Source organism: Neolamprologus multifasciatus, chromosome 4 (genome assembly GCF_963576455.1).
Source record: "Neolamprologus multifasciatus chromosome 4, fNeoMul1.2, whole genome shotgun sequence".
In the NCBI taxonomy this organism is placed as follows: Eukaryota; Metazoa; Chordata; class Actinopteri; order Cichliformes; family Cichlidae; genus Neolamprologus; species Neolamprologus multifasciatus.
In genome coordinates, this window is record NC_140442.1 from 9,538,804 (window position 1) to 9,550,879 (window position 12,076).

At 37.2% G+C, this 12,076-nt stretch overlaps 1 protein-coding gene across 4 annotated transcripts in view; it reads right to left on the bottom strand.

Moving 5' to 3' along the window:
- Positions 1 to 12,076, bottom strand: part of elfn1a (extracellular leucine-rich repeat and fibronectin type III domain containing 1a) — a 74,383-nt gene that overhangs the window by 24,671 nt on the left and 37,636 nt on the right. The gene's annotated exons all lie outside the window — the stretch shown is intronic.

Consider the following 12,076-nt stretch of genomic DNA (forward strand, 5'->3'; position numbering starts at 1 on the left):
TAATCAAAACAGAAGGAAAACACAATTTCTTCATCCTTTGTCCATGCCTCATCTGTGCTGGTATATTTCTCTGTTCGCAATGCAAGGCTGCAATTTTCCCACTTACATAAATATTAATATCTACATAAGCAAGCTCTAAATTACATTTACACTCAGTATTCATGTTACTCTTTTTACTCTAAGCAAACAATTCTTTGTTCTCATCTCTTGTGATTCAGAGTGTATAACATGTTGGGTCAAATGAAAAGCACTGGAAAAATCAAATTTCTAACAATCAGTTATGGAAAACGGCAAAATGGCTAGATTTTCAGTCAATGAAAGGACAATAGATAATGTGATCCAATTAGTGGTGGAGGCTGCTATTTGCATTCCAGTGAAAGGGGTGATAGTTAAAGTGGCCCAAGACAGCTGCCTTTCAGCAAAGACCCATGACAACACAAAAAGCAGCGGAACCAAGAGAAAAGGGGAATTTGGGAGTCTTTAGCCGTATTCTTTTAATTACTCATCATAATGACTCCATTTAGCTGTTCAATGACCCATTTTATGGCATTGAACAGGCATGGGAAGCTCTCCGTCCTTGGCAGGGTCAGTCCTGCAGCTGCCCCTGCTGCCATCTTTCAACCAATAGGGAACATTTTCCCTACACTGGGCTCTAACAGTCAGGTAGCTCAAGAATTCCCTCTCAAATACATTCACACACGCACACTGGCTTCATCACCACAAATTAGATATGCACCGAATGTCACTCCGCGAGGGAATTCAGTTCAAAGAGGTGCTCATTATATGGAAGACATTAATTATTCTTCATGAATGTTTTGCGCATTTGATAAAGATAGTTTGTCGTGTTGGCACCTGCCATGAAGCTGGCAAGGAACAAGATATGCAAATAACTTCAGTCCTACATCACAGTATCTGGGCTCACAAGTTTTTTTGTTTTGTTTCTGCAGTGAATTGTTTAAAAAAGTTTTACAACAAGACCACCTACAAGTCTTTGTCAATGACAAAGTCTTGTATTTAAAAAAAATGCAAAATAATTAAAAATCTAGATATTTTCATTTAAAGCTCCAACCTCCATTGTTATTCTTGTTAATATCAAAGATTGAACCATTGCACTAATAACAGGTTACTTAATAAAGTAAATTATGCCATAAATGTCAAGTTTTCATCATATATGCATTAATTTTAAATCATTTTCCCATCTAGACTTAAATGTTGGGATGCAAAGTAATATTCCTCCTCGTTGTGAACAGAAAGTCCTATTGTCCTTACTTTTTTCTTGCTTTTTATGCAAGAAGATATATTTGAAGATTTGTCAGGTGGCAGCCCTGGAGGTAGGGATGAAGGAGGGGAGGTGCGGAGGTGGTGAGGAGAAGCAGACCCCATATGGTCGTGAGAAGCTGGATTTTCTGGCACATCTCCAGGATGCTGACCCAGAGCGTTGGAAGGTTGAGCAGTGGCACCGATCTGACTGATTTTTCTCAGCTGCTGACGTGCAGAGGAGCACACATGGATATGAGGACAAAAATAGCTTGCTATGGACCACAGCGTGACACAACTGTTCAGAATTTAAATCATTGCCATTTGTTTCTGTTCTATGTCAACTTTTTCCGAGATGACTCATACAGTTTCAATGAAGATAAAATCATGAAATGATTTATGCTTTTAAGACATAAAGAAAGACTTGTCACAATAAAGGAGTGCTGTATGATATTGTGTATAAATGATGTTTCATGTAATTTAATTTTATTTGTACTATTACTCTCTTAAGTGAAAGCTGTAAAATAAAAATACTTTTTAATGCTTGGAGAGATTCTCCTACTGTTTGCAGTCTGATATATAAAGAAAAAAATGACAAGTCAAGTTCCAACTGCTTCCCTCTTCTTCTTTTGTAGAAATACAAATAATCTTGTTGTTTCTGTGCAGTAGCAGCAAAATGAATGCCTTAAGTGGTTTGCAGAGAAAGGTCTCCACATTAGCACTAAAAAAGAGACAGTAGACAGATAATAAAAAATATTCTGAATTTGTAATACATAAAAGAACAAGGAATGACCCAGAAAACGGTTATAGACTGGGTGATGTCTCTATCCCCCTTGAACATCAAGAACTCAGTTCTATGATTTATATATTAATTCACAATGGCAACATCAGACATAATGTATCATGGCCCTTAATGTCAGCAACAGTAAGCCCTGTTAGTTGTAATCCACCATCAGCACCACATCAGCTCATCTCACTGTTAAATCATAGCAGGCCACAATGGCTGGAAGCTGCTAGGTGTTCTTTAACATTTAGTTTTACAGTCTGATTACAAAGTGTACAAAAGCTTCCTGATGAGCAGCTCCATGTTTGTCAGTGCCCTCACTGACAAAGACCTTGGTGGGAGAATAAATTCACACAAGAGGAAATCCTCCAGGTTCTTTTGTCTGGAAACGCTCGGTTGGTTTAGGTTAGGGGTTTGCTTTGTATAGGAGAAGTGGTAGGGTGTTTGATGTCTGATTCAGCTCAGTCACAGAAGCTTAAAGAGCAGTTGGTGACTCCCTGATAACCCACTGGCAACCTCTGGTCACTGGGGAAAAATGTGTTGTATTGGAAAGATGGTACCTCTTTGTGATTTGGTCAGTAGCAGAATGTCATGGTTGCCCATATTTGGCGTGGAAGACAGCAACTTGTCTGCAAACACTCGCTTTCTGCCAGTGGTAAGACATGAAAAAGTGGCAGAAAAGGAGTCCATTGACCTTCAAAGTAAAAAGTTGTCCCTCTCTGCTTCAGCCGACAACTCAAAAGGCTCACCAGTTTCACCTTAACCCATTTTTCACTCGTGACCCAATTGCCAGATGTTCGCTGACTAGCGCAGTGTGGCATGGGGCTAATTTTAACATTTATATTCTCATACACATTTTCACAATTCTAATAAAAAATATTGCATTAAAAAGTTATAAATGTTACTTTAACTTTTGAGTCCACCTTCAGTGGAGCAACTCTGAAAATTAAACTGGTTCGAATTAACTGCATGTAGCTTTTACTCTGGCCAGTCCAGAGTGTTTCCATAAAGACATGATTTCAGCTCTTGCTCTGCCTCAAGAGAGTCGTCTCAAATGTTCCATTCCTGGATGAACCCTGTGGGCATCAGGTGGCAGCTACAACCATCTGCAATTTAGAGAACATGTCCCTAGAAAAGTATTGACCTTAGTACCTTCAGCTGTAGACAGCTATGTATGGCATACAACTTGAAAATACATTAAATCGAATGAAAATGAAATAGTTTTGTGAAGTTCAATTTAAAAATATGGACCATGTCATAAAAAAAGTTCATAATTGTTCATGATTATAAAGTCAAGCTGCATAGACTGACAATTCTGATAAGGTTATTTTGTCTTGTAATATAACACATTTACTACTACTGGCTAATGGCCAGATCTCACTCTGAGCTTGTGAAAGGTGTTCAGATGTGACAGAGTCTTGCTTTTCAAAAACTGTACACAGGAATTACTATGAGTCACATTTCATTTTATTACATCAAGACATTTTTTTATTTTGATAAGATGACAAGGTTATGCTGGTAAATACATGTTTCTGTTATGTACTTCCAGAGCTGTCATTCAGCAAGCGCTGAGATAATTTAGTTGCTCTTAAAAGCATCGCAGGTAGGGTGGAGGAGGCACAACCCATCTTTGTAGCCCAACGTAGTCACAAGCATCAGCCCTGCAGTGAGAAGCAGACTAGCTAAAAGTATCGCTGCTCTTTAAAACTTCCACTCTGATGTAGAAACTGTGTGATAGGAGGTGTTTCATGAACACTGCACTGTGAATCCATTTAGTTAAGCTTCCTGACTGCGTTGGTGTTGGGCAAGTGGAGACTAAAAAAAATGAGTGCAGGAAACCATCACCTGGGGCTGTGTGCAAATCTAAATTCAGGTGATTACACTATAGCCAAGCTTTCCAACCTACCATGAAATAACTGAACTAGAGGGTGAAGTCATTAAATTTACATATTGTCTGGTAATACTTGGGAGGTGATTTCTAGATTTTATATCTCAGTTACTAAGTCCCATTTAAGCCTAAAGGTAAGGAAGTGGAAAGTTTCACAGCTCGTTTACTCTACAGAGGAAAGTATTTGCTACCTGTTAAAACTACAAACAAGCCCTAAGCAAAGCAAAAACACACACACACACGGAAAGCACACACACACACACACGGAAATTCATCCTTTCATTCGTTTCAAAAACTGGCCCATGTGCATGTGTATGAAGACAGAAAACTTTGAAATTGCATTTCTAAAAATAGACAGGCATACTTACTGTGCCCTCAACCCCTATCTACAGTAAAAAACACATTTGGAGACAGAATGGGTTTCCTGATAGCTTCATGAAAGCAAGATGTTGGTGTGCTGTTCCCTCACTCATTCAATATTAAAGTAGCATGGCATGCTGTCTAGAGCCACTATAATGATGTTGTAATGGGTTTACAGAAAATAGAACAGCTTTGCTGCTTACAGTTTTTCTTAAATGCTTTGGTGCATTCCTCGCAATATTTTTGAAGTTGTCAGCTCCGAAGATGCATTTCCCTTCAAATCCTAAAACTTTTAATTAATCTGTCTGTTTTTGTGTCAGTGAATACATTATTGCGACGAAAATCAAAAGGTCCTCTGGCAATATGTAAACCAGGGTGGGTTTATGCATATTTAATATTTGAAATATTTACATTTTCTTTGTGCAATGATCGAGTCTAGAAGCCATTTCTCATTTTTAATTGAAAAATTATTGTCCCACTTGTTTTTGCTAATATTGGACAGTGCACTTGACAATAACTTTTCTAGGGAGAATTGACCTCTTTTATGTGTCAAAAGTAACATTATTCAAATGCTGATTTCAAATGTTGGGTTGGCTGAGCTCAGGAGGTAGAGCCGTTCGTCTGCTAATTAGTACATGGTGGTTTGGTCCCTGGCTGCTCCAGTCTGCATGCCACCTATCCTTGTGCAAGATGCATACATCGGAGTGTGAATGTGTTTGAATGTTAGAAAGAAAGCACTTAGCTATGAATGAGTGCACAAGTAGAGTAGAAAAGCGCTATATAAGTACCAGTCAAAAGGCTTAAGGCATTATTAGTTTGTATAGACAAAGACCATGTACATTTGCATGTATGGAGAGAGAACCAAAATAATCCAGCCAGCCTTTAAATAATACAGTACACAGACTAAAATAACAACAAAAAGAAAAATAACACAGCACTTCACAGAACTAAACAAGAGGAATTAAACATAAGCCTACAAAGTTGAATTGTATATAATAGTAAAGGCAGTTGTTCTGTTTCTCCTATTCCTTTAGCTGCTCCTTGCAATGCAACAGGGAAAGAACCAGCATTTAGACCACATCTGTTCTCTTTTGCATCTTTTCCAGGCAGCTGAAGGCTTAAATATTAATCTGAGCAGGCCACCCCTTTTAGAATAATCATACACAATTAAAATCTTCTGGTGTATAATGGATAGTGAAACTGTGCAGCTAATAGAAACATGACCCGATTTGCTCACAAAGCCATATACAGTAAACTAATATTTGTTCAAACTGCAGACAGCTGTCTAAAAATTCTAAAAAGTTTTCAAGAGCAAACAAAAAATTGACTTTCTTTTTGTTTTGGAAACTGTGTAACTGTGATTTAAAAATAGTCAATTGAACAACTGAGAAAATCTGTAAAATACAACATGAATGCTTGACACTAAATTTTGGTTATAGAATTTTACAGTTCAAGCACATTTATTTATAGTTTATTTTTTTTAGGTTTTACGTGAATTTGTATCTTTTGAAAATACAACAGATGAAACCTAAACTTGCTGTCAGGTTGTAGTTGTTTGCTAAACTATTACAGCTTTCTAATAGTGTGGTATTAGTGGGGTAACGAGGAGGAAATAAGAAGATAATAATATGGATGAAGGAAATGATTACCACTTAATCACCAAAGTAATGGCCAAATAAGATTCTAATGTTATTGTGTAACAACAATGGTTATAGCTGAGTAATAATACCTTTAATTTAATGACGGTAAATTTATGTATTGTAATAACTGGCTAGAAACTGGGGGTAATAATTTGGAAACAAATATATGCCTCTGAAACAAAACCAATTAGTATGATCAGTATGATCACTGACTCTAGAGAAAAAGTGTTCCTGGACGGTTTACTGACTGCAAGGTGTCCAGGCCTGTGGCTTGTGGGTTCTTTGGATGCAACTTTGGAAATCTAAGCTGTGCTGCCATCTTCTCTTTAGAAAGAAGAGGCTTTGAAGAGGCAAACCTCTTATTTTTTTAAAAAAAATTCTTCTGTCATGGATAATCTTTCTCACCTTATTGTTTGGAAATAGCCTTATAACCCTTCCCAGAATAATGGACAGCAACAGTTGCTTCTCTAAGATCATTAATGATGAGGAATGATCTTATAATAGTTTTGCCTGGCTGCTTCTTACTTACACAGAGGCAGAAAGGGCATACATAATTTTTCAAACACTGCTATTTGAAATCCTCATACATAAAACCTTAGATTTAATTGAGGAATATTTCTTAGACAGGCAAATTAGATTAAATACATTGTTTTATCTTGGTAATAACTTTGCAATTTGTGTTTATTTATTAAGTTTAGGAATATTCTTTATAAAAGAGGAGGTGGTAACATTCTGCTGAGTAAAAGATCCCTGGATATTTTCCTCTCAGAACGTTACAATGCCCTCTCTTTATTTTGCTTCACTAGTTCACCTAATAATTTTGTCCCTGATTAGCTCTTTGTAAATTCTAATATCAGTTTAGTATTTAGTATTTATTCAACCATTATTTAACTAATATCAGTTAAATCAGTTAGCCCCAGCCTTTCAGAGTGTCAAAAGTTAGAAGTAAGCAAGAGTGGGCAGGCAGAGACCCTAAACTTTCCTTTCTATATTTAGAGATGGTAAATGGTAAATGGACTGGTTCTTATATAGCGCTTTTCTACTCTTTCTGAGCACTCAAAGCGCTGTACACAACTTGTACATTCACCCATTCACACCCATTCGCACAAGCACATTTTTTCTAAGTGCTATCTACGTAACATTCACACACACATTCATACTCCGATGGATGCATCGGAGAGCAATTTGGGGTTAGTATCTTGCCCAAGGATATTTGGCATGCAGACTGGGGAAGCCAGGGATCGAACCACCAACCTTCCGATCAGTGGATGACCTGCTCTACCACCTGAGCTACAGCCACCCACAGAGAGGAAGTATACATTTCAAATCCTCCATCCTAGCTTGCTTGCATGTAGTTTTGACATCTCAGTCGAGACAACTTTCAGTAGAGTAATAGCAAAATGCTTAGTGGAATTTAAGATTTTAAATACTTTAACCTCACTTTCAGTATTTTATAATAGAGTACCTCTTGTCTGTATTACTGTATATTGTATAAAACTGTTTTAACATATGTGCACTACCTCCTGTGTTGCTTTAACCTAAACAAGCTGTGCACTTAACCTTTGCCATATTTAAAGACACCCTACTGTTGACACTTGGTTTCAGAGGTACATTCATAATCTTTTGTTAAAGCCATCTCTGTGCTCTGTGCGTAGACTGGACCCTAGGGTACAAAAGCAGAAAAGCTATTAAGTGGCACAAACTCTGGGGCTATTTTGTTTTTCTGGAGAAGTCATTCGTTTAATGTCTGATCTTTGTCTCGTAGTTTCTTCTTCCATGCTTCCAGGGCAACCCTGCATAGTGATGAATGAATAACAGAGTGGCAGAGTGGTGTGATGAAGAGTGGCCTTTACACATGCATGTGATGAAGACATTAATGTACTCCCATGTCTGTTTTTGCTCTCGAGGATTGTTCATCAAGGACATCTTGTGAAGCACCATAATGACTTTTATTCTTGGTAAAAGCAGGATTTCTTGAGTGGCATGGCGAATAATTTGTTATTATCTGGAATAAGTGGGGTAGAATGATAAGGATGACAAGTATAGCAGGGGCTCTATGTGGTCTTACGCTGTTGCTTTTATTGCTTTTAGCAGATTTTCTTCAGGGCAGGACCAGCTAAAGAGGGCATTTGGTATTCTTAGATTGTTTGAGAAGAACAGTTAGAGAGATGTGCACGCTGAGAACGGACTAATGCACAGAAGCTCTTTTAAGGAAAAGAAAAGAGTCATCCTGCATTGTTCAGTTGGAGTCACGTAAAACATATACTGTATGGTATTCCTGTTTAGCAGTAGTGAAAGTAAATATTTCTAAAAGACAACAGTAAAAAAGAAAATACCAACAAGAGAATCTATGCATCCTTTCATAACCACAGAACTGGCCATCTATGACAAAGACAGCAGAAAAGTTTTTTCATGTGAATCCTCTCTAAAATTCCCACGAGTAAACACTGAGGACATCGGGAAAGATATGATGCAATGGAGCATTGATGTTGCAGTGACACATTGTCCTTCACTTCTACTAGGCAAAGCTGAAGGACATCTCCTGCACTACGGCAAGAATTCAGTCAAGTTCAACACCAGAACAACACCAGAAGGGCAGCTTAAGCATTAATTTGAGTCCTGTTATCAGGGCCATCATTAAACCTGATTTCAAACTGAGATTTACTGGTTTACAAAGGATGTCCGTGAAGCTTCCCACAATTTCCTCTAAGCGTTAATCAGTGTAATTGATATCATCAGTGGAAAATTAACACATAGGTCTGATTTAAAAAGATGTTTGCGTAGTTTGGCCACAACCTCCCACAATTATGGATGAGTCACTTTTTAAAAAAACAAGGCTTTTTACAATGTAAATGCATACCAAGGCTTTTCTGATCTATAATGCAGCCACTTTTGCAATTTCCTTGCTTAAGGACTCTGTTTGTCCACATAAAATTGATTTTTTTTGCTGTGTTTGGGAGACTCGAACTAGTATGTGAATCTAGCAAAATTTATTCTTTTCATTCTTCCCAATTCTTGTAGAGAACCGGTTCAAAGTATTTAAATTTCTTGGAAATGTTAGTCTGCTTGCCTGTCGATACCACTTATCAGTTCTTGCACTTGCACTAAAGTCAGTTGATTTTAATTCCCGTGCCAGAGGCGGAAAACAGTGGTGCAGTCTACAGGGTGGATTCAGAAATTAATAATATTTTTATAGCACAAAAGGACAAAAGCTTGATGGTAAAATAAAAACTGCATCCAGGACAGAAACAGCTGCATTATGCTAGCAACACAACTTCGGCTCTTTGTAAGCACCTGCACATACTAAATGCTAACGCTAAGCTAGCAAAGAGCTGAGAGTGAAGTAAGCTGAGTGAATACAAACCCCAGTCCAGCAGCCAGACCTTGACCTTCAACAGGTAACAAAGACAGTGATGAGCACTCAGGCTGCAGCCTCCATTTCTACCTGCACATGTTTCTAAAGTAAAACCATTGTGCCAGTTTCTTTTGTGCTGGTTTTCATCTTTGCTTTGTGCTTTCAGCTTTATGTTCATACCTAAAGATTTAGAGAAAGATCATATGTGTTTCCTCACTGGGATAGGAATTTGTGTTGGTGTGTGGAACTGTAGCCTGAGGTTTATATTGTTAAATGGCAATTATAAGACGATGCATTTCAGGTCAATGTAATGCAATGCATTGCTTCAAAAAAGTGTTCTGTGTAATCTGTATAATACATTACAGGTTTCTGACTAATGACCATGACACTGATCACAACAAAGAAGGGACATACCCCTCACATGCACAAACATTTGAACACGCAGCATGCAATTTCCACCAATCTAATCTCTTAGCAATGGTGGTGACTCTCAAAGCAGAGCAAATAAGATCCCAATGAGAATCAAATCAATAAGTGATAATGATAATGGAATTATGGAATTGGATTTGTTATCAATTCCCATCCTTATTAGGTACATCAGAAAATGAGATGAGATAGGGTGGGGATGACCACATAGAGACTTTCCTTGAGTTGATGGTGAAATTCTTTTTACTGACTGGAAGGGTTTTCCAGGAAGATCAAGTCAGGAGCGTTGCCACTGACAAAGTAAGTTAAGGCACAACCCAACCTTCTTCTTTTTTAAAAAAATTTAATTGTATTACATTTTGGATAGTATGGTGAGCATGGCGGCCTGTCTAAGACTGATCTTTGGACTGAGGTATTTACATCAAATTAATATTAATTAATATTAATACTATTACGAAGCCTGTCTGTGGCTCCAGATATATTTCCTATATATGTCCTAGCAATGTTGTTGTTTGAGACACAGCAAAGGAAGCACATATCTTGACTTTATGATGTAGACATGCTTAACATTGGGCTAAAATAAAAAATTCAGCTTAATCTAGTTAGTTTAATCCCAGCATTTAAATTGTATTTGAGTTTTAATCCTAATGAAACTGATATATTGCTAATATTCTTTGATAGTAACTGTACATTACATTCAATATAATAAAATTTAAAGAAGATACACTCATGTCAATTTACTGTGAACGACTCAAGTTATGTGGAGGCTCTGTGCAACCTTGTCTGTGCAAAGGACAAAAGCCATAAGCCCTCTATAAAGAGAGGCCTGCAGTTTAATTGATGGGATCAGTGGAGACTTAGAGGACTGAAGATGTAAAAGCCAGAAAAAAAGGCCCTCGAGTTGTTTGTAGAAGTTGTCAAGATGACCGACTGCCATAAAATCCTTTTACTCGTGTTTATTTGTATGCTATAACCTACTCATATTGAAGGTTTCACTATATGGGAGTGATAAAATATGTTAAATCTGGGACATGAACTTCTAAAACTCAACATGCACAGAAAGTGTTGGATTCATGGACTGCACTGTACATATGTTAACACAGAAACTTACAATAGCACAAATCTGTAAACCCAAGAAGAAGAGTATGTTCAAGCAGTTTACAGGGTCAAATCCCAAGCACTCAACTGAACATGCAGGAGAAAGATGCAAACATTCCCTCTCTGTTCACTATTTAGTGCAAATAGTCAGCGCTTTAGCCTCCTGCACACTTGTTCTTGTCCATTCATATATTCAACACTGATAAATGTTGAGAATTAATTTGCTGTCGCAGACACGATTCCTGCAACTGTTCATTAATCCACTCATGAATATGGAATCATTCAGACCTCGGTGGCTCTTTTTACAGTAATGTGAGCAGTGAAGCCTCTGGAAAAAAAAAATCTCTCTGACCAAAGTGAGCCTCACTTTTCAGGTGAGAGCACTTTATTCTCCCTCCACTTCCCTCTGCAGTGGGGCCACTCAATAAATCACAGTGCAAAGCGCTACCTTTACTCTGTAGCCTCTAAGACACTAATGTCAGTGGCTATGAGGGTGAATTGTCATGACTCAGCAAACTTGCCTGAAAAGGTTGGCTTTCTATTTCAAAAATCCCAACAAAACTATCTAAAAAAAAATGTAGAAAAATTAATTTGGATTATGAAAATTACATCAAACTGACGTTTTGGCCACTTCACTTTTACTGCAACATGAGAGATGAGTTGCTGTAATTTGCACCTATAAATGATCTGAATAATTAAAAAGGGATAACGAAGGAACATCATCTATAATACAATGAGTAGAAAGTAACTTGAGAAACATGCATGTACAGGTATTGTTGTCTTTAAAAGCCTTGCGCAGAAACTGGTGTTACATTTCATGGTTCAATTTACAGGGTACCGCAAAGGAGCCAAACTATTTTATTTAAGATTTTAACCATCACTGCTACAACCTTATATATGATGACACATTAATGTAAAAGTTATCTTTATGTGAAATTTATCAACTTAATGATATTACTGCCTTTTAGATTGGCAGCACAAATGAGAACAGTGCCTCCAAATTCCTGTTTCCTTAATCAGCACTTATAGAATGACTGTGGGCCATTCCATCCCATAAAAATGTTATGACAGGAAATTTGAATATTTATAATAATTCCAGTGAAAATCTTAGCATCATATATTTTACTTATATATATATATATATATATATATATATATATATATATATATATATATATTTGAAAATAGTCTGTCTACCCACTGGCAAACCATTTTTTCAAAGTCTGCTGCAAAAAGAAAAAATAAATAAATTCACTTTTCTTTCTTAC